The sequence below is a fragment of the Gorilla gorilla genome, chromosome 7, assembly GCF_029281585.2.
Source record: "Gorilla gorilla gorilla isolate KB3781 chromosome 7, NHGRI_mGorGor1-v2.1_pri, whole genome shotgun sequence".
Taxonomy (NCBI): Eukaryota; Metazoa; Chordata; class Mammalia; order Primates; family Hominidae; genus Gorilla; species Gorilla gorilla.
The window spans coordinates 35,529,738-35,551,788 of record NC_073231.2 but is presented as its reverse complement, the minus strand read 5'-3'; the positions used below and the strand labels follow the sequence as shown (position 1 = coordinate 35,551,788).

Sequence of the window (22,051 nt, the reverse complement as noted above, 5' to 3'; positions counted from 1 at the left end):
AAGCAATCACAATGAAAACAAAAATTGAGAAGTAGGGCCTAATGAAACTCAAGAGCTTCTGCATGCAAGAGAAACTATCAAGGAAGTAAACAGACAACGTAAAGATTGGGAGCAAAATATTCACAAACTATATATCTGACAAAATTCTAATATCCAGAATCTCTAAGGAACTTAAATCATCAAGCAAAAAAACAACCCCATTAAAAAGAAGGCAAAGGACATGAACAGACATTTCTCAAAAGAAGACATACAGGCTGCCAACAAACATATGAGTAAATGGTCATCATCACTAATCTTCAGATAAATGCAGATAAAAACCGCAATGAAATACCATCTCACAGCAGTCAGAATGGCTATTATTAAAAAAAATTAAAAACCACAGATGTTGGCAGGGCTGCAGAGAAAAGGGAACACTCATACACCGTTGGTGGGAATGTAAATTAGTTCAACCACTGTGGAAAGCAGTCCGGAGATTTTTCAAAGAACTTAAAATAGAACGACCATTCAACCCAACAATCCCATTACAGGGTATATATCCAAAAGTAAACAAAATGTTCTACCAAAAAGACACGTGCACTCGCATGTTTATCACAGCACTATTTACAATAGCAAAGACACAACCAGGTGCGGTGGCTTACAGCCATAATCCCAGCAATTTGGAAGGCCGAGGCAGGCAGATCACCTGAGGTCAGGAGTTCAAGCCCAGCCTGGCTAACATGGTGAAACCCCATCTCTACTAAAAATACAAAAATTAGCTGGGCGTGGTGGTGCGTGACTGTAATTCCAGCTTCTTGGGAGGCCGAGGCAGGAGAACCGCTTGAACCCAGGAAGCAGAGGTTGCAGTGAGTCAAGATTGTGCCACTGCACTCAGCCTGGGAGATAAAGCAAGATCCATCTCAAAAAACAAAAATATAGCAAAGACAGCATCAACCTAAATGTCCATCAATAGTGGGCTGGAAAAAGAAAACGTGGTACACATATACCATGGAATACTACACAGACATGAAAAATAATAAAATTATGTCCTTTGCAGCAACATGGATGTAGCTGGAGGTCATTATCCAAAGTGAATTAATGCAGGAACAAAAAAAATATATTGAATGTTCTTACTCACAACAAGGAGCTAAACATTGGCTACTCATGAACATAAAGATGGCAGCAGCAGAATCTAGGAACTACTAGAGGGGGAAAGGGAGGGAGGGCGGAAGTTTGAAAAACTGTTGGGTACCATGCTCCCTAGGTGATGGGATCAATCATACTCCAAACCTCAGCATCATACAATGCACCCAAGTAACAAAACTACACGTGTATCCCCTGAATCTGAAAAAAAAAAAAAATGCATGCCTTCAACGAGGAGCTTTCTTTGCTTTGCAATAGAGCTCACTATTGGAAGGAAAATTAATGTATGTGAAATGTTTGCCGGGTATCAGAAATAACATAAGTTCCTAATACTCCAGCCTGTTCTCTTGCTCTTGCTTTGCAGTTGAGAAAAAAAATTTACCAGTAGCTTAATGAAAAATTTAAAATACTAGGGTATACCAAAAATGTCATCATTTTTTAATATTAGGCCAGTATGAGACTGCTCTCTATTTGGGAATTAGCAGTTTATCATCTCTGAGGAAATTAGTCATCCCAAAAGACAATCAAATGTTGACATTTGACATGCCCAGTAAACTACTAGGACCCTTCATCATCATGCTCCAATGAGGCCCACCAGTCAATAAGCCCTGCCCACATGTACATCTACACACTCATTCACACACCCACCCACACACATACGCCCAAACACACCCCCACGCCCCCCCCCAACACACACTCACAAAGCTGACAGCCAGGTTTTTGATGCCTTGCCCCGAACTATAACCTAATCAACAAGGAAAGAATCACCAGACATTTGAGGAAATACTCTAACATGGAAGAAAATCCCAGAGAAAATCAGATTTCCACAGAAATAGGGGAAATATAGAGAGTACAAAACTAAACAAAAATACTAAAAAACTCATAATTAATGCCCCTAGCAATAGGAAAATGTATCTACATTTAAAAGTATTACTTAAAAGAATATATGAAGAACAAGAAAAATCTTCTTAGAAATTAAAAACCTTATAGCAGAAATGAAAAATTTAATAAAAGTTTGAAATATTAACTTAAAAGATCAAAAAGATAAACAGATGGAAAATAGTAAAGAAAAGGTTTTTAAACAAACAGACCCTTGCTCCAGGGGTTCAATATCAAGCTAATAGTGTTTTCACAAACAGAAAACTCAGAGGACAACATTATTCAATCAGAATATAAGAAAATATCCTAAAACTGAAAGATATGAGTTTTCTAATAAAATATGCTCACCACAATAAATGAAAGATGACCCAAACTAAAACAGTTTACTGTATATAAGACCTTAAATGTCTAAATAGAGGAATAAAAGCCACATACAAAGAATAACATCAAATTTTTCAAGATTAGAATGTGCAGACAATAGAAGAATGCCTTTAAATGTCTTTTGATCACATGAATAGACTTATTGTAACATGGAATGCTCAAGATTAGTGCCAGTAAAGTATCTAATTCTGACTTCAACTTTTAAAATAATTAAAATCAATAAAATCAAAACAGGATAGTTACCAGAATAACAGTGCCATTATAACCACATTAAAAAGAAAAGCTTCCATCAAAATTTTATGGTATGACAAATCCAGTACAATATATTTTATTAAATATCACATTCCACTCAATTTTGTAATATTCCATTTTTTGATGAAAATGTTATTCAGAAGAGAGGCTTCAGATAAAAAGAAAAACTGAAGTAGAAATACATACGTTGAGATTTCCCAATTTTACCGTTAAAAAGTACGTTAGATGTCCTGCAGTAATTGTTCATAGGTATCTTTAACAAATGAATAATTATTAATATATTTCACAGATAAGCCACTTGGTAATTTTTACTGACATAGAACTATATAAACTTTTAGTAAAGCATTTAAATTGTTTTACTTTGAATCTCCTCACATTTTATAAGTTAGTTTTCATTTCTTCTGCTTCTTTAAAAGGCGTGGCCAGGTTGTTTGTCCATAATAGGATCAACAAATGTTGAACTGCACTATATTTGTATAATAACTAATTTATACAATTTAATATGTGGGAAATTATACCTCTCTGTGTATTTAGATATGTTTATTTGAAACAAAAATAATTAATTTTATGCATATGATAAGAAACAGCCTATTAAATGTATATCCTTTTAAAAGTAAGCAGCACAGATAGCAGATAGAGAACTCTTTACTGTCAGTACTCTTGACTACCAAGAAATGAAGCCACACTCTAGAAAATGCAATGCAAGAAAAGATTCAAGTTATCCCTTTGGGTAAAAATCATCCCCTTAATAATATTCTTTTGTAATCTAAATTCACAGCATATCCCATCAGCCCAAGGTAATCTTCTAAAATGTCATTATACTTGCGGTATTATAATTTTTTTTCAAGCCAGTATTTATGGAGGTCACTGGGCTACGGCAACAAAACATTTTAACTCCAGGGAGAGTATAGCTTTGTAGGATTAGCTCCTTTGACAATTGTCTTTCTAAAAAGATTTTTACCTTAGAAACCTCTGACATATGTAGTTTCCTTCAGATCCAATGTATCCAAATGTTTTGTAAAAACCAACATTTTGTGGTAGACATTCAAGAGTAATCTTATAACAACAGTTCAGTTTCTTGCTTAGCAAAGTACAAGTTGATAACAATTTGCCAAGCTGTCTTCCTCTGCATTCATTGCTAACAACATCTACTCTTTCTCTCTTAGCACAGGAAAGGATGAATTTATGTACTATTATCAGAGTTGTCATGGCAACACTGTCACCAAGTCACATCTTCCACAACTGTAGCATAATGAACCACAGATTTCTTTGTATGCTCAAAATGCTTTATACATTATCAAGGTTGACAACTCCAGTGGCAGTTCGCTGACCCACTACCTTAAACAAAAAAAACCTTAGGTTAGTTATATTAGTCCATTTTCATACTGCTATGAAGAAACACCCGAGACTGGGTAATTTATAAAGAGAAAGAGTTTTAATGGACTCGCAGTTCCATGTGGCTGGGGAGGCCTCACAATCATGGCAGAAGGTGAAGGAGGAACAAGGCACATCTTATGTGATGGCAGGCAAGAGAGCATGTGCAGGGGAACTGTCCTTTATAAAGCCATCAGATCTCCTGGGACTCATTCACTATCACGGGAATAGTACAGGAAAAACCCACTCCCATGATTCAGTTACCTCCCACTGGCTCCCTACCATGACATGCAGGGATTATGGGAGCTACAACTCAAGATGAGATTTAGGTGGAGACACAGCCAAACCATATGATCAGTAGACAAAGAGGCCTTAAACCAAGCCTTCTGCGAGATGTGTTGGTGAAATAACTGGAGCATATATAGCTGTATTCTGATTCCAGTCCACTTCTTTAAGTAGACTTGGGTCAAACAGGAGTTTCATGAGGTTTCATCTTTCCAGTAAGTCTGTTTGATAAACCTGAGGCAGGCCCACTATGCCCCCCAGGACACCAGGTCCCACTCTCACTTCCCAACCCCCAGCCCCTCCTCAGTGCCTTTAAAATTTTGAAGGAAGATTATTTCCAGCCGGAAGGCCCAGAGAATCAATCAAACCAAACACACTGTCAGTCAAGCACAAAGACTTTTAAAAGATACAGGTGACTCTTGTTATTTGTAGAAGTTATATTCTGTAAAGTCACAGCAAACACTGAGTTAGCAAATACTGAACCATTGCTCCTAGCAGAAATAGAGGGCTAGATCCCTATGAGCCTCTGGTCACAACATTTTTGCCAACCTATCAATACATAAACTTGCTGTTTGTTTCTGTTTAAAGACTCCATGTCTTTAATGTATGTTATATCAATATGTGATGTTGATTCATTAACATCGAACTCACAGCCAGCAGCACAACTCATTCCTGAAGGAAGCTCATCTAAAGAAGCTCACATATTTTCTCTATAAGACACATCACAGCATTTCAGCTCTATACTGGTGGGGGGGCATTTTAAGCTGCAAAATCACCAAGAAAAAGCACAAAAATATGAAAAATGAGGCACTAAATAGATCATAACATAGATGTTTATTTGCAGTATGAACTGAAACAAAGAGGCAGTGTCACCCCATTGGGCCTCATCTAGGAACATGTAACTCAAAATGTTTACCCTCTATGCATGTTTCTGAATGATCATAAAAACCCTGCCAGTATTAATTAGGAGGTCACAAACAAATTTTGCAAAGTTGCAAATATAGAATCCATGAATAATGAGAATCAACTGTATTTTCAGAAATATAATTATTTACAAGCTATTTCTAAGAAATCTAAAGGTTGTTTCACCAAAATTATCGAACTAACAGAAAAAATGGGGGGGGGGTAGTCTAACACAAAAGGGAAGGAAGTCCCCAAGGTGGCTGGTGAAGAGAAGTACCAAGATGACAGCTTTGTAACAGACCCAAAGAGAACCAGTCTGGGTTGCAGCAGGACAATGGAATGCTCCAGGAAGAATGAAAAAAGTAGACCATTATAAGTGCCAAGTAAACAATGATTGTACAAGAAGGAAATATAATCATTGCACAGTATGTTCCTCAGCTGTAAATAATATTTATGTGGTTATATCAATATAAACATTGAATATTGACCTAACCAAACAAAAAAGAATTAATGAGGAAAAAAATTGGAAGTTCGCAAACAAATTCTTCAGTACAAGTAAACAGAGCAATATTTTGAGGGCTCAAAGAGGACTCACTTTTGAGTATAAGGTTTTTTTCTAGAAACTAAAGAATATTATATAAAATGCTTTCTTAATAATATTCAGAAGGAAAGTACCTCTAAGAAACATTTATAGATTATAATAATAAGAGATTAATACGGAAAATACCAGTTAACTCTTTAAGACACCAGATTCAATACAATGCCCCATTTGAAGCAGTAAATTAAAGATTTGATATTGCAGAGGAAAAGAAGGTCAATAAATGATATTAAGGAAAATTAACAAATATTCCATGAGAAAAATAGAGGAAAAGTAAAGTGGCAAAAATGAGAACAAAAGAAAAAAATGGGATGAAACACCATTGAGTTTAATCTGTAAATAATAGCCATTACCAAAGATGACAATTTTATAGAACATGAGTCAATAATAAAAAGTAAAATATATGATTCATTGATTTTTCTAAATGAGGCATTTAGAATTTGAAATGTAAAGAAATCTATAGGAATCCACAAATTTAAAAAGAGACTAAGACAAAAGGTAAAATCGAACTCAGTTTTCTCTGTGATGTGCTACTGTGAAGATAATCATGGAGAATTTTTGTGGGAAACGACTGTAACACAAGAACTCTGTGTTCAGCTATGTCATTTTGTATGTGTGAAGATGCCGGAAAGACATCAACAGAAAATTATGATGTATCATGTACCAATCCCAGATAAAATTCTAGAAGGGTAGTCACTCACCTGGTTTTGTCTATCCTGAACACCAGCATCTTAAGGATCAACCTGTTTTACAAACGTATGTTTAACAAATATTTAGTCATGTTCTTTAACTGGGAACTTTATGGAAGGGTTAAAGTGATTCACTGAAAATGACTATGTAGAAAAATAATCAGGGAGGGGGAAAATTTGACATTTAAAAAATTCAGCTGGTAAAATAGTGATGAGATTTTTTTTAAATTTTGAATAATAGTAATAGGAGGGAGACTATCTCTTCTACAAATTCATGATTTAGGGATAAAAATTGACATTAATCGGTGGGGAAAAAAATAGAAACCATAACAATAAGTCATGTTCACACAAAAAGGTCATAATTGACAAAAAGTGCAAATCAGTTCTTTTTTGCTTCTATAATATTTGTATGAAATACTCATTTTAGATAGTATGTGTCCAGTGCAGTATGAGCTTGTAACAAAAAGACAATAGAGGACATGTATAAATAGCTAGGTATTTTGGGAAAACGGGCAATGCAGAAAATCAAGTGCATGTGCCTAGAGGAATGACAATGTTTAGTATAAAAAGATTTGCTAAAATCTTCAATATTTTAAAATAATAATGGTGATAAAAAGCTGTCCTCTCATTTTAATTTGAATACGTTTACTGTTTTATGCTGAATTAATATTCCCCACTTGTTTTTGCTACAGTCTATTGTGTTTAAGTAGTTTTCTTATTACTATTTTACTTTGAATATAAGAAATGCCTCTTAAATTTTATCAAATGCCTCTTTAGTATTTACAGATAAAATCTGTAATCTCTTTTAATTTGTTTTTGTTCCAGATTATGTTGATAGATTTCCAGACCTGAAACTGATATTAATGACCTCTTTCTGGTTTACTTTGGCTTATAGGTTGCTCTTTTTCTAATGAGATTAGGTCTGAGTTCTCTTCTTTTTCATCTTTTTTCTTTAAGAATGAAGGCATCTAAAGCTGTAGATTTTTCTGAGGCAAGTATTCACTGTGTCTCACAGGTTTTGGAAAAAGTATTCTTTTTATTTCTTTCTAGAGAATATGAAGTGCAATTTTTCTTTTTTGTCTTCGCATCAGTTTGGTTGGGGAGAGTCAAAGAAACCGAACTAGTACTAAGGGAAAGTGAGCCAGATTTAGGGTATCAGCTTTTGAAAATCTGTAGGTGGATATCTAAATGTTACATTTTAACAATGTAACTTAATTTTAATGAAATTATGAAACTTTAACTTGAAAAATATCCCAGAACTATATAATGCTATAATGCATTAATCCTCTTCTCTAAAAAGAATCCCCAACAAATAGTTTTCAGACTCTTGTGGCATATGTATCTGTGTGTTATATTACAACATACAATGTTGTGTCATGGTATTTTCCATTTTACGATTCTATTCTTTTTTAAAACATACTAGAAGCTCAAGGTATTTGGTATTCATTATCTTATTTCTTTGTTAAATTTAGCAGTAACATTCTTCCTTATAATTACTACCCTTTAATACTTAGTCTGCCTTCTGGAGCCACAATGAAGAAATTCAATTCCTCTTCCACTTGACAGGCTTTCAAATATTTCAAGTTAGGCACCCTTCTTCTCTAGCTGTCTTCTCAAAGGCTCTTCTCTAGCCCAACATCCTTCTGTAGCCCAAACATCCTTATTTAATTCAATTATTTTTTATATAGGGTCATTGTCTTGAGACTTTTTGCCATCCTAATTTTCTTCATCCATACGGATCCTAGTTGGTCAAAATTATTCTAAAAGTGCACTGACACATACTAAACTAAATATTTCCAGTGATGGCTCAAAGTGAAAGTCCAATGGAATTATTACCCTTTTTTTATAGACACTAAAAATCATTTAATGCCAATTAAGATTTCATTATCTGGCCGGGTGCAGTGGCTCACGCCTGTAATCCCAGCACTTTGAGAGGCCAAGGCGGCTAGATCATTTGAGGTCAGGAGTTTGAGACCAGCCTGGCCAACATGATGAAACCCTGTCTCTACTAAAAATACAAAAATTAGCCAGGTGTAGTGGCACACACCCGTAGTCCCAGCTACTCGGGAGACTGAGGCAGGAGAATTGCTTGAACCCAGGAGGCGGAGGTTGCAGTGAGCTGAGATTGCGCCATTGCACTCACTCCAGCCTGGGTGACAGAGCACGACTTCGTCTCAAAAAAATAAAATAAAATAAAATAAAGATTTCATTATCTTTGTGGCTTAATATTGAGATTGCAATTGACAAAAACACTCAAGTATTTCTTACAGCAATATCTGGGAAGCCATAGACAAGGTAGTCTACGCTATGAACTTTGATTATATTGATGCCTTGGTTCTCCCATATATAAAGTCAAGATAATATTAATACTAACTCATAGAATTTTGAAGACAATGAAATTATTTGATATATGTAAAGCATTTAGAATAGTGGCTGATAAATGCTAAGCCTTCAGTAAATGTTAACTGTTAACATTATTATAATTATTATCATCTGTTTTGACATCATTCTCCAACATTTTTAAAAGCTAGTCTCCACCATAAAGAGCTTGTGTAGTTGATACATTTTCCCTTGAAGGAAAACTTTGAAAAAATCATTTTGATTCAGTATGTTAAATCATAAAAATATCAACTGCATGAACTATGAAAAACATTTACCTGTAAATGGACAAGTGTACTCTTCGACTACTTGTCACATATGGTTATTCTCAACAAACATGGAATATAAAAACACAAAACATGCAAAATACAACACAGCCTAAACTGGGTTGTGTCAGTCAGGATCTGCAAAAGAATATTGGAATAGAAAGTGCTTGGAACAGCTACTACCTCTGTGGCTGAGGGAGAGTACTCAAGGGAAAAATGAAGTTGAAGAGAGCCTCTCTCCCCAGAGTTGAGATGCAAATCTCACTGGAGGAGATGTATTTGCAGCTGACTTGAGGTCAGAGAAGTCTATGAGGATGTTAGTGGACTGGAGGTGATGAGTAGGAAACCTCTGCTGAGATGCCCATGGTTATCACTGGGCCTCTGATAAGCTGCTGGTAGCTGTGCCAGAGAATAAGAAGAAAAGCACCTGGAAAAAGAAGCTCCTCCTTCTTCTATGCCTTGCAGTTTTCCTCCAGCACCCTGTACTGCCAAACTTTAACACTGTGTCAGCAGGCAAAGGAGGAAGTCCAGCTCCACTATTACAAAGCAAGCTCAAAAAAAGGGTAGATTTAGAGCTGACCAGCAATAAATTGATAGATGGGAGAAAGATCTAACCCAATATAGCAATTGTAATGCTCTAAACATTCTAATATCAATATACAGGTGTTTGAAAATTTGAATGAAAACACTTTACTTTTCTACAGAAAGTAAATACTATAGCAGAAAGTTCCACAGATGTGTAACATTCGATTTAAAAAAATATCTTTGGGTGACTAAAACACCTGCCTTTTCAGAGCTTATGATCTAGTGAGATAGACTCATAAACAGTCAAATACAATATAATATATTTAGATAGAAGTGTGCTTAAGAAGCTGTAAGAATGAGACCTGAACATTAATGACTCCATTGAACAGTTAAAACAAAGAGATGGATCATACTCTACAGGATTTTGACATGAGCCGTCCTGGAATATTTTACCCTGAAAACTTCAGTGTCAAGAAATTCTGATAAATTAGATTAAGTTCAAAGAAGAGAGACGGTGATGATTAATGGAAGGGAAAGACTGGCTTGTGAGGGGAAAGGCTAACAAAAATAAATCTATACAGATTAGCTAAGTGACAAGAGAAGCAGAGAACTGACAAGCATGAGTTGGATGTAAATTCAAAAAAGCTATAATCAAAGAATAGCACAGAAAGTGGAATTTAGTCTAATTCAACAAACTTTATAATGGGGGGAAGATGTGGAGCTTGATTTAGGCCTTTAAGAATGAACATATTGGCTGGGCACGGTGGCTCACGCCTGTAATCCCAGCACTTTGGCAGGCCGAGGTGAGCGGATCATCTGAGGTCAGCAGTTCGAGACCAGCCTCAACATGGAGAAACCCTGTCTCTACTAAAAAAAAAAAAAAAAAAACTACAAAATTAGCTGGGCGTGGTGGTGCATGCCTGTAATCCCAGCTACTCGGGAGGCTGAGGCAGGAGAATTGCTTGAACCTGGGAGGCAGAAGTTGCGATGAGCCAAGATTGTGCCATTGCACTCCAGCCTGGGCAACAAGAGCAAAACTCCGTCTCAAAAAACAAAAAACAAAAAAAAAAGGACATACTTCCAGCAGAAAGAATATACCACATATGTTGATGGATGGAGAGTATAACAGGAAACCTTTTGTTGAGCCATCAGTTGAGCTAATGCAAAAGATTGTGTCAAGATACAAGAATGTCTCTGCCTGAGAGCAAGGAGATTTTTTTTTTTTTTGCACCAGAGTAGAGCCAGACAGAGCGTAGGTGCTGAGAAATGCTGATGGATTAAAAGAGTAATTGAATGAATAGTGAAAGAATGTCAGAGAAAGGAGCTACATTTTGGAGAGTGCTGAATGTTGAAGAGATCTGTATGTTACCTTGTAAGCCATGGGGACTAATTGAAGGGTTTTATGCTGTTGCTGTTATTTTTATTTAAGTATGCTTCCTAACAGACACATTAGAGAGAAAAGTAACAACATACCCCATTCAAAGTGATAATTCCAAAATCAGAAACCCTGTGTTACTAGCCAAAAGACAGAAAAATAATAGGTTTTTTCTTCCTCCTTTTCGCATTTCCAAAATTTACTCTTCCTACATTCTGTCACTGGTCTATCAATCAAAGTAATCATCCTTTCAATGTGTGAGACAGTAAACTTGACTCACAGCAAGCAAAGAATGAGAGCTTTCTTAAGTTAGGTGGATTATTTTAATCTTTAGAACTTCTTAGCCATTTTCTCTTCCTCAGGTGACAGGTCCTGATTCACCAGTAGCGAGGAACTCTGTGAAGATATCATAATTATTTAGGTCCCATTAGGTTTCTCCTCACTTTCTCCCCCATTACAAAGGTCCTTGAAAATAAATTGAATATTTCATCAATGAAACTTAGACTAAGTAGCTTATTTCACTGTTTTTGAATTTCGTATATATGTGTGCATATGTATTGGTGACATACACCAAAATAAATGTAAAAATTTGTATGTATTCCCTAAAGTGAAATGAACAGATTTTTGTTCACAATATTGTATTGGCAAAGTTTGTAAATTTGTTTAACTTTAGATACTCGGACAGCTAGAAACCTACACCAACATTTTGTGATGAATTAGAAGCAGGATCCTGTAGATACACCTAAGGATACTTCTGATTTCACCTTATCCACGGGGAAGTATGCTCTGGAAATTCAGTCAGTTAGTTGAATTATATCCTGCATTATTTTTACATTATATCTTCTGCATTCATAATTTCTAGAACTAACCATGGGTATTCTGAAGAATAGCTGTGCCAAAGAGAGAGAATAATCTCCATAAAACATATTGTCCATACCTGTTCCACATTTTTCTACCACCAGATTTCTTGATCATCTAGAAAGACCTACCCTTTGAACATTCACTTGTCAAATCCCTACTCTTTGCAAGGTCCAGTTCAAATGCCAGCTCTTTCATGAAGCCGTGTTTGATCCCTGTGTCTCACTCACCACATCCTATTTCCCCTCCTTATAAGCTCTCATAGAAGTTCTTATTTCAGATTGACAGTTATCAAATTCTGCCTCAACTTACGGTCATCTGTGTATTTGTCTAATCTCTTATACTTAGATTGAAATTCCTTGAGGTTAGAAGTCATGTTTTACTGATAATGTTATTCACAAATCCTAGTATTGCACCTGACTTACAGATAAGAACTCAATAACTGATTATTCAATTTAATATAGAAAGCCAGTTATCGCAATTGAGAAGGCTCTAGTAGTAGTTATTATTGGCAAGATGTTTGCTAAGAACACATTGAAATGTTTCCTACTTGTGCTAGGAAATTTATTAATATTCTTAAGATTATATTTTAATGAAGTTCAGTGAGGGAAAATAAGAAGAAATACTTTGGGTATTAGCCTACTCATATGAAACTGGCTTTATGAATTCAAAGGGATTAGATAAAATTGATTACATATATTGTAAAACCCAATGAGTTGTGATTCTTCTATAAATGAAAAAGTTTAAATGAAATTTCAGGAAAGTTACTTGGTCCTCATTTAATCTTCAGTAATAAAAGAAACAGTGTGGATATATGGCTCTAAGCAATTACTTTAGCAATTCTGATTCCCCATTACATCTTGAGAGAATGTGAATGATTAAGGACACACTGAGAAGTAGGATAAAATTAGTAAAGGTGTACTGGATTTTTAAATAAACAATATGAAATATTTGTTTGCACTAAACATTCAAAACCATCATTTCATTTTTCTAGAAGGTCAAATACCTGCCATAAGCCAATGGTTATGCTTCCAAGCAATAGAAACCTCAGCATTTCCTTGGTTGAGTTTCATCCTAGACAGTGCCCTAAACTTCTAATTTATTATCATTTTTGTTTTGAGTTACCTAAGAACCAAATTGTCATACTAAACTATTAAGTGAGAGCGGCAAAAGTTCTTCTCTTAAAAGCCAAAATAGATCATCCCATAAGGATCACAGTACCACTCTCAGTTTATGAGGGAGAAAAGGGGTGTGGGGCAGGGATTTTTCTTAACTGAAAAACCAACTCTTCTTAGCAATACAGTTCTAGGATACATAAAATTATTTAAAAAACTGAATATGACTCCTCACACTGCCATCTTTTGGTGGGTGATTTCAAATAGAGGTTCACTCAGAAAGAAAAAGGGGATTTTTATGAAAGAGATAGAATCTGGAAAGAGAGAAAAGGATCCCCTCCCCCACAAAAAAGGACTGAGGAGGGTGGCAGGAACACTGGGGAAACAATAGCTAGCGTGAATCAGACTTGCCGTGGTGTGATCTTTGAATCTCTTTGAATCTCTTTCTCTTTCTTGGAAATCTGGCTTGATTTTAAAGCTTATGACCTGAGCCAACTACTGCCATGACATTTCTGCTAAAAGCCCAAACCATTAAGACAAAAGCAGTCTTGACATGATTACCAAGACAGGTCTGTTTGTGCATTTCATTTTATTTTTAACTTTGACAGATAAAATTGAGTTTATGATGCCAGGCAGTGGAACTTGAGAATCAAACAATCCAGAATACTTAGCTATAACTGGTTCTTGTAAATACATCTTAGCAGTCAGGAGTGAACAAAAACAAGCAGGGTGGACAAGATAATTTAAGCAGCAACTGAGAAAAATAAAAATGAATTTTCTTTTCCTATGTACTTTTAAATTTCCAGAAGGCTTTTAAATTATCGAAGTATTTACTGAAGGTATAAGACACGTAAGTGGAAATCATTACTGTCATCTATATTAATAACGACTTTATAATTGATGAGTGTGTCATATTTTCTTCTTGCAATTAAACTCTGCTGTCTGAGATTACAGCATAAAAAAGAGTCTCCAAAAAAAATTATAAAAACAATTTGGGGGTGGGGGTGGGGCCAAGATGGCCAAATAGGAACAGCTCCAGTCTAGAGCTCCCAGCGTGAGCAACGCAGAACATGGGTGATTTCTGCATTTCCAACTGAGGTACCAGGTTCATCTCACTGGGGAGTGTCAGAAAGTGGGTGCAGGACAGTGGGTGCAGCGCACTGAGTGTGAGCCGAAGCAGGGCGAGGCATCGCCTCCCCTGGGAAGTGCAAGAGGTCAGGGAATTCCCTTTCCTAGTCAAAGAAAGGGGTGACAGACGGCACCTGGAAAATCGGGTCACTCCCACCCTAATACTGCGCTATTCCAATGGTCTTAGCAAACGGCACATCAGGAGATTATATCCCGCACCTGGCTCGGAGGGTCCTACGCCCATGGAGCCTCACTCATTGCTAGCACAGCAGTCTGAGATCAAACTGAAAGGGGGCAGCGAAGCTGGGGGAGGGATGCCCGCCATTGCCCAGGCTTCAGTAGGTAAACAAAACGGCCAGGAAGCTCGAACTGGGTGGAGCCCACCGCAGCTCAAGGAGGCCTGCCTGCCTCTGTAGACTCCACCTCTGGGGGCAGGGCACAGCCAAACAAAAGGCAGCAGAATCCTCTGCAGACTTAAATGTCCCTGTCTGACAGCTTTGAAGAGAGTAGTGGTTCTCCCAGCACGCAGCCGGACATCTGAGAATGGACAGACTGCCTCCTCAAGTGGGTCCCTGACCCCCGAGTAGCCTAACTGGGAGGCACTCCCCAGTAGGGGCAGACTGACACCTCACATGGCCAGGTACTCCTCTGAGACAAAACTTCCAGAGGAACGATCAGACAGCAACATTTGCTGCTCACCAATATCTGCTGTTCTGCAGCCACGACTGCTGATGCCCAGGCAAACAGGGTCTGGAGTGGACCTCCAGCAAACTCCAACAGACCTGCAGCTGAGGGTCCTGACTGTTAGAAGGAAAACGAAGAAACAGAAAGGACATCCCCTCCAAAACCCCATCTGTACGTCACCATCATCAAAGACCAAAGGTAGATAAAACCACAAAGATGGGGAAAAAACAGAGCAGAAAAACTGGAAACTTTAGAAATCAGAGTGCCTCTCCTCCTCCAAAGAAACGCAGCTCCTCACCAGCAACGGAACAAAGCTGGACAGAGAATGACTTTGACAAGTTGAGAGAGTAAGGCTTCAGATGATTAAACTACTCCGAGCTAAAGGAGGAAGTTTGAACCCATGGCAAAGAAGTAAAAAACCTTGAAAAAAAAATGAGACAAATGGCTAACTAGAATAACCAATGCAAAGAAGTCCTTAAAGGACCTGATGGAGCTGAAAACCAAGGCAACGAACTACGTGACGAATGTACAAGCCTCAGTAGCCGATTTGATCAACTGGAAGAAAGGGTGTCAGTGATGGAAGATCAAATGAATGAAATGAAGTGAGAAGAGAAGTTTAGAGAAAAAAGAAAAAATAAGTGAACAAAGCCTCCAAGTAATATGGGACTATGTGAAAAGACCAAATCTACGCCTGACTGGTGTACCTGAAAGTGACTGGGAGAATGGAACCAAGTTGGAAAACACTCTGCAGGATATTATCCAGGAGAACTTCCCCAATCTAGCAAGCCAGGCCAACATTCAAATTCAGGAAATACAGAGAACGCCACAAAGATACTACTCGAGAAGAGCAACTCCAAGACACATAATTGTCAGACTCACCAAAGTTGAAATGAAGGAAAAAATGTTAAGGGCAGCCAGAGAAAAAGGTAGGGTTTCCCACAAAGGGAAGCCCATCAGACTAACAACTGATCTCTCGGCAGAAACTCTCCAAGCCAGAAGAGAGTAGGGGCCAATATTCAACATTCTTAAAGAAAAGAATTTGCAACCCAGAATTTCATATCCAGCCAAACTAAGCTTCATAAGTGAAGGAGAAATAAAATCCTTTACAGACAAGCGAATGCTGAGAGATTTTGTCACCACCAGGCCTGCCCTAAAAGAGCTCCTGAAGGAAGCACTAAACATGGAAAGGAACAACCAGTACCAGCCACTGCAAAAACATGCCAAATTGTAAAGACCATCGAGACTAGGAAGAAACTGCATCAACTAATGAGCAAAATAACCAACTAACATCATAATGACAGGATCAAATTCACACATAACAATATTAACCTTAAATGTAAATGGGCTAAATGCTCCAATTAAAAGACAAAGACTGGCAAATTGGATAAAGAGTCAAGACCCATCAGTGTGCTGTATTCAGGAAACCCATCTCACATGCAGAGACACACATAGGCTCAAAATAAAGGGATGGAGGAAGATCTACCAAGCAAATGGAAAACAAAAAAAGGCAGGGGTTGCAATCCTAGTCTCTGATAAAACAGACTTGAAACCAACAAAGATCAAAAGAGACAAAGAAGGCCATTACATAATGGTAAAGGGATCAATTCAACAAGAAGAGCCAACTATCCTAAATATATATGCACCCAATACAGGAGCACCAAGATTCATAAAGCAAGTCCTTAGAGACCTACAAAGAGACTTAGACTCCCACACAATAATAATGGGAGACTTTAACACCCCACTGTCAACATTAGACAGATCAACAAGACAGAAAGTGAAAAAGGATATCCAGGAACTGAACTCAGCTCTGCACCTAATGGACCAAATAGACATCTACAGAACTGTCCACCCCGAATCAACAGAATATACATTCTTCTCATCACCACACCACCCTTATTCCAAAATTGACCACATAGTTGGAAGTAAAGCACTCCTCAGCAAATGTAAAAGAACAGAAATTACAACAAACTGTCTCTCAGACCACAGTGCAATCAAACTAGAACTCAGGATTAAAAATCTCACTCAAAGCCGCTCAACTACATGGAAACTGAACAACCTGCTCCTGAATGACTACTGGGTACATAATGAAATGAAAGCAGAAATAAAGACGTTCTTTGAAACCAATGAGAACAAAGACACAACATACCAGACCTCTGGGACACATTCAAAGCAGTGTGTAGAGGGAAATTCATAGCACTAAATGCCCACAAGAGAAAGCAGGAAAGATCTAAAATTGACACCCCAACATCACAATTAAAAGAACTAGAGAAGCAAGAGCAAACACATTCAAAAGCTAGCAGAAGGCAAGAAATAACTAAGATCAGAGCAGAACTGAAGGAAATAGAGACACAAAAAACCCTTCAAAAAATTAATGAATCCAGGAGCTGGTTTTTTGAAAAGATCAACAAAATTGATAGACTGCTAGCAAGACTAATAAAGAAGAAAAGAGAGAAGAATCAAATAGACGCAATACAAAATGATAAAGGGGATATCACCAGTGATCCCACAGAAATACAAACTACCATCAGGGAATACTATAAACACCTCTACGCAAATAAACTAGAAAATCTAGAAGAAATGGATAAATTCCTCGACACATACACCCTCCCAAGACTAAACCAGGAAGAAGCTGAATCTCTGAATAGACCAATAACAGGCTCTGAAATTGAGGCAATAATTAATAGCTTACCAACCAAAAAAAGTCCAGGACCAGAAAGATTCACAGCCGAATTCTACCAGAGGTACAAGGAAGAGCTAGTACCATTCCTTCTGAAACTATTCCAATCAACAGAAAAAGAAGGAATCCTCCCTAACTCATTTTATGAGGCCAGCATCATACTGATACCAAAGCCTGGCAGAGACACAACAAAAAAAGAGAATTTTAGACCAATATCCCTGATGAACATCGATGCAAAAATCCTCAATAAAATACTGACAAACCGAACCCAGCGGCACATCAAAATGCTTGTCCACCATGATCAAGTGGGCTTCATCCCTGGGAGGCAAGGCTGGTTCAACATAAGCAAATCAATAAACGTTATCCAGCATATAAACAGAACCAATGGCAAAAACCTCATGATTATCTCAATAGACGCAGAAAGGCCTTTGACAAAATTCAACAACCCTTCATGCTAAAAATTCTCAATAAATTAGGTATTGATAGGACGTATCTCAAAATAATAAGAGCTATCTATAACAAACCCACAGCCAATATCATACTGAATGGGCAAAAACTGGAAGCATTCCCTTTGAAAACTAGCACAAGACAGGGATGCCCTCTCTCACCACTCCTATTCAACATAGTGTTGGAAGTTCTGGCCAGGGCAATCAGGCAGGAGAAAGAAATAAAGGGTATTCAATTAGGAAAAGAGGAAGTCAAATTGTCCCTGTTTGCAGATGACATGATTGTATATCTAGAAAACCCCATTGTCTCAGCCCAAAATCTCCTTAGGCTGATAGGTAACTTCAGCAAAGTCTCAGGATACAAAATCAATGTGCAAAAATCACAAGCACTCTTATATACCAATAACAGACAAACAGAGGGCCAAATCATGAGTGACCTCCAATTCACAATTGCTTCAAAGAGAATAAAATACCTAGGAATCCAACTTACAAGGGACATGAAGGACCTGTTTAAGGAGAACTACAAAGCACTGCTCAATGAAATAAAAGAGGATACAAACAAATGGAAGAACATTCCATGCTCATGGGTAGGAAGAATCAATATCGTGAAAATGGCCATACTGCCCAAGGTAATTTATAGATTCAATGCCATCCTCATCAAGCTACCAATGACTTTCTTCACAGAATTGGAAAAAACTACTTTAAAGTTCATATGGAACCAAAAAAGAGCCCACATTGCCAAGTCAATCCTAAGCCAAAAGAACAAAGCTGGAGGCATCACACTACCTGACTTCAAACTATACTACAAGACTACAGTAACCAAAACAGCATGGTACTGGTATCAAAACAGTGATACAGACCAATGGAACAGAACAGAGCCCTCAGAAATAATGCCGCATAGCTACAACCATCTGATCTTTCACAAACCTGACAAAAACAAGAAATGGGGAAAGGATTCCCTATTTAATAAATGGTGCTGGGAAAACTGGCTAGCCATATGTAGAAAGCTGAAACTGGGTCCCTTCCTTAAACCTTATACAAAAATTAATTCAAGATGGATTAAAGACTTACATGTTATACTTAAAACCATAAAAACCCTAGAAGAATACCTAGGCAATACCATTCAGGACATAGGCATGGGCAAGGACTTCATGTCTAAAACACCAAAAGCAATGGCAACAAAAGCCAAAATTGACAAATGGGATCTAATTAAACTAAAGAGCTTCTGCACAGCAAAAGAAACTACCATCAGAGTGAACAGGCAACCTACAAAATGGGAGAAAATTTTTGCAACCTACTCATCTGATAAAGGGCTAATATCCAGAATCTACAATGAACTCAAACAAATTTACAAGAAAAAAACAAACAACCCCATCAAAAAGTGAGCAAAGGATATGAACAGACACTTCTCAAAAGAAGACATTTATGCAGCCAAAAGACACATGAAAAAATGCTCACCATCACTGGCCATCAGAGAAATGCAAATCAAAACCACAATGAGATATCATCTCACACCAGTTAGAATGGCAATCATTAAAAAGTCAGGAAACAACAGGTGCTGGAGAGGATGTGGAGAAATAGGAACACTTTTACACTGTTAGTGGGACTGTAAACTAGTTCCACCACTGTGGAAGTCAGTGTGGCAATTCCTCAGGGATCCAGAACTAGAAATACCATTTGACCCAGCCATCCCATTACTGGGTATATACCCAAAGGATTATAAATCATGCTGCTATAAAGACACATGCACACGTATGTTTATTGCGGCACTATTCACAATAGCAAAGACTTGGAACCAACCCCAATGTCCAACAATGATAGACTGGATTAAGAAAATGTGGCACATATACACCATGGAATACCATGCAGCCATAAAAATAATGATTTCATGTCCTTTGTAGGGACATGGATGAAGCTGGAAACCATCATTCTCAGCAAACTATGGCAAGGACGAAAAACCAAACACCGCATGTTCTCACTCATAGGTGGGAATTGAACGATGAGAACACATGGACACAGGAAGGGGAACATCACACACCAGGGCCTGTTGTGGGGTGGTGGAAGGGGGGAGGGATAGCATTAGGAGATATACCTAATGTTAAATGACGAGTTAATGGGTGCAGCACACCCACACGGCACATGTATACGTATGTAACTAACCTCCACGTTGTGCACAAGTACCCTAAAACTTAAAGCATAATAAAAAAATTTAAAAAAATAAAAAATTTAGTCAGGTATTTCCTTTGTGAGCTTATTTGGTTACATCTGAAAATACTGAGAACTTTTATTCCATGAAAATGATTGTCCCCTCAATCAATAGCTATTGAACGCACCAAATATGTCTAGCACTGTTTCTGCTACACAGTAAATACTCAAATATATTTATTGGAATTAGCAACCATTCCCTTTTCTTTGCATCCTCTACATCTGTTGTTTTTTGATTTTTTAACAAAAGCCATTCTGAGGGGTGTGAGATTGTGGTTTTGATTTGCATTTATCTAATGATTAGTGACGATGACCATTTATTCATATGTTTGTGGTCAGCTTGTCTTTATTTTTTATTTATTTATTTATTTATTTTATTATACTTTAAGTTTTAGGGTACATGTGCACATTGTGCAGGTTAGTTACATATGTATACATGTGCCATGCTGGTGCGCTGCACCCACTAACTCGTCATCTAGCATTAGGTATATCTCCCGATGCTATCCCTCCCCCCTCCCCCCACCCCACAACAGTCCCCAGAGTGTGTGATATTCCCCTTCCTGTGTCCATGTGATCTCATTGTTCAATTCCCACCTATGAGTGAGAATATGCGGTGTTTGGTTTTTTGTTCTTGCAATAGTTTACTGAGAATGATGATTTAAGAAGTGTCTGTTCATGTCTTTTGCCTTCTTTTTAATAGGGTGGATTTTTTGCTTGAAAGTTTATTTAAGTTTCTTACACATTCTGGATATTAGACCTTTGTCAGATGCACAGTTTATGAATATTTCCCCCCGTTCTGCAGGCTGTCTGTTTACTTCCTTCATAGTTTTGGGGTGTAGAAGTTCTTGAGTTTAATTAGGTCCTACTTGTCAATTTTTGATTTTGTTGCAATAGCTTTTGAAAACGTAGCCAATATCAAAAAGGGGATTTCCTAGGTTTTCTTCTAAGATTTTCATTTTTTGAGGTCTTACATTTAAATATTCAATCCATCTTGAGTCAGTTTTTGTATATGTTGAAAGGTTGGGGTCTAGCTTTATTCTTCTGCATATCAGCCAGCTATGATGGCACTATTGACTAGGGAGTCCTTTCCTTATTGCTTAGTTTTGTTGAATTTTTCAGAGATTAGATGGCTGTAGGTGTATGTCCTTATTTCTGGGTTCTCTATCCCGTTCCATTGGTCTATTGTCTATTTTTGTACCAGGACCATGCTTTTTGGTTACTGTAGCCTCGTAGTATAGTTTGAAGTAGGATAACGTGATGCCTCTTGCTTTGTTCTTTTTGCTTAGGATTGCTTTGGCTATTCAGGCTCTTTTGTTGTTGTTGTTGTTCCCTATGAATTTTCAATAGTTTCTTCCAGTTCTTTAAAAAACGATGTTGGTAGTTTTATAAGGATAGCATTGCATCTGTAAATTGCATGGGATAGTATGGCCATTTTAATGATGCTGATTCTTCCAATCCATGAACAAGGAGTGTTTTTCTATATTTTATGTTGTGATTTCTTTGAGCAGTGTTTTGTAGTTCTCCTTGCAGAGATCTTTCACCTCCTTGGTTAGATCAATTCCTGGGTATTTTATTTTTGTTTGTGGCTATTGTGAATGGGATTGCATTCTTGATTTGGCTCTCACTTTAAATGTTATTGGTATATAGAAACGCTACCGATTTTTGTGTATTATTTTTCTTTGCCAGATTTTGGTGTTAGGATGATGCTGACTTCATAGAGTGAGTTAGAGAGAAGTCTCTCCTCCTTGATTTTTTTGGAATAGTTTCAGTTGGATTGGTAACAACTCTTTTTTATTTGTCTGGTAGAATTCAGCTGTGAATACATCTGATCATGAGCTTTTATTGATTGGTAGGTTTTGTATTACGGATCCCGTTTCAGAACTTGTTACTGGTCTGTTCAGGTTTTCAGTTTC

At 37.3% G+C, this 22,051-nt stretch overlaps 1 protein-coding gene and 1 pseudogene across 25 annotated transcripts in view; one reads left to right on the top strand and one right to left on the bottom strand.

The window, feature by feature from the left end:
• Nucleotides 1-22,051, top strand: part of RALYL (RALY RNA binding protein like) — a 722,276-nt gene that overhangs the window by 625,708 nt on the left and 74,517 nt on the right. The gene's annotated exons all lie outside the window — the stretch shown is intronic.
• LOC101125961 (glucosamine 6-phosphate N-acetyltransferase-like) lies at nucleotides 3,505-4,498 on the bottom strand (annotated as a pseudogene).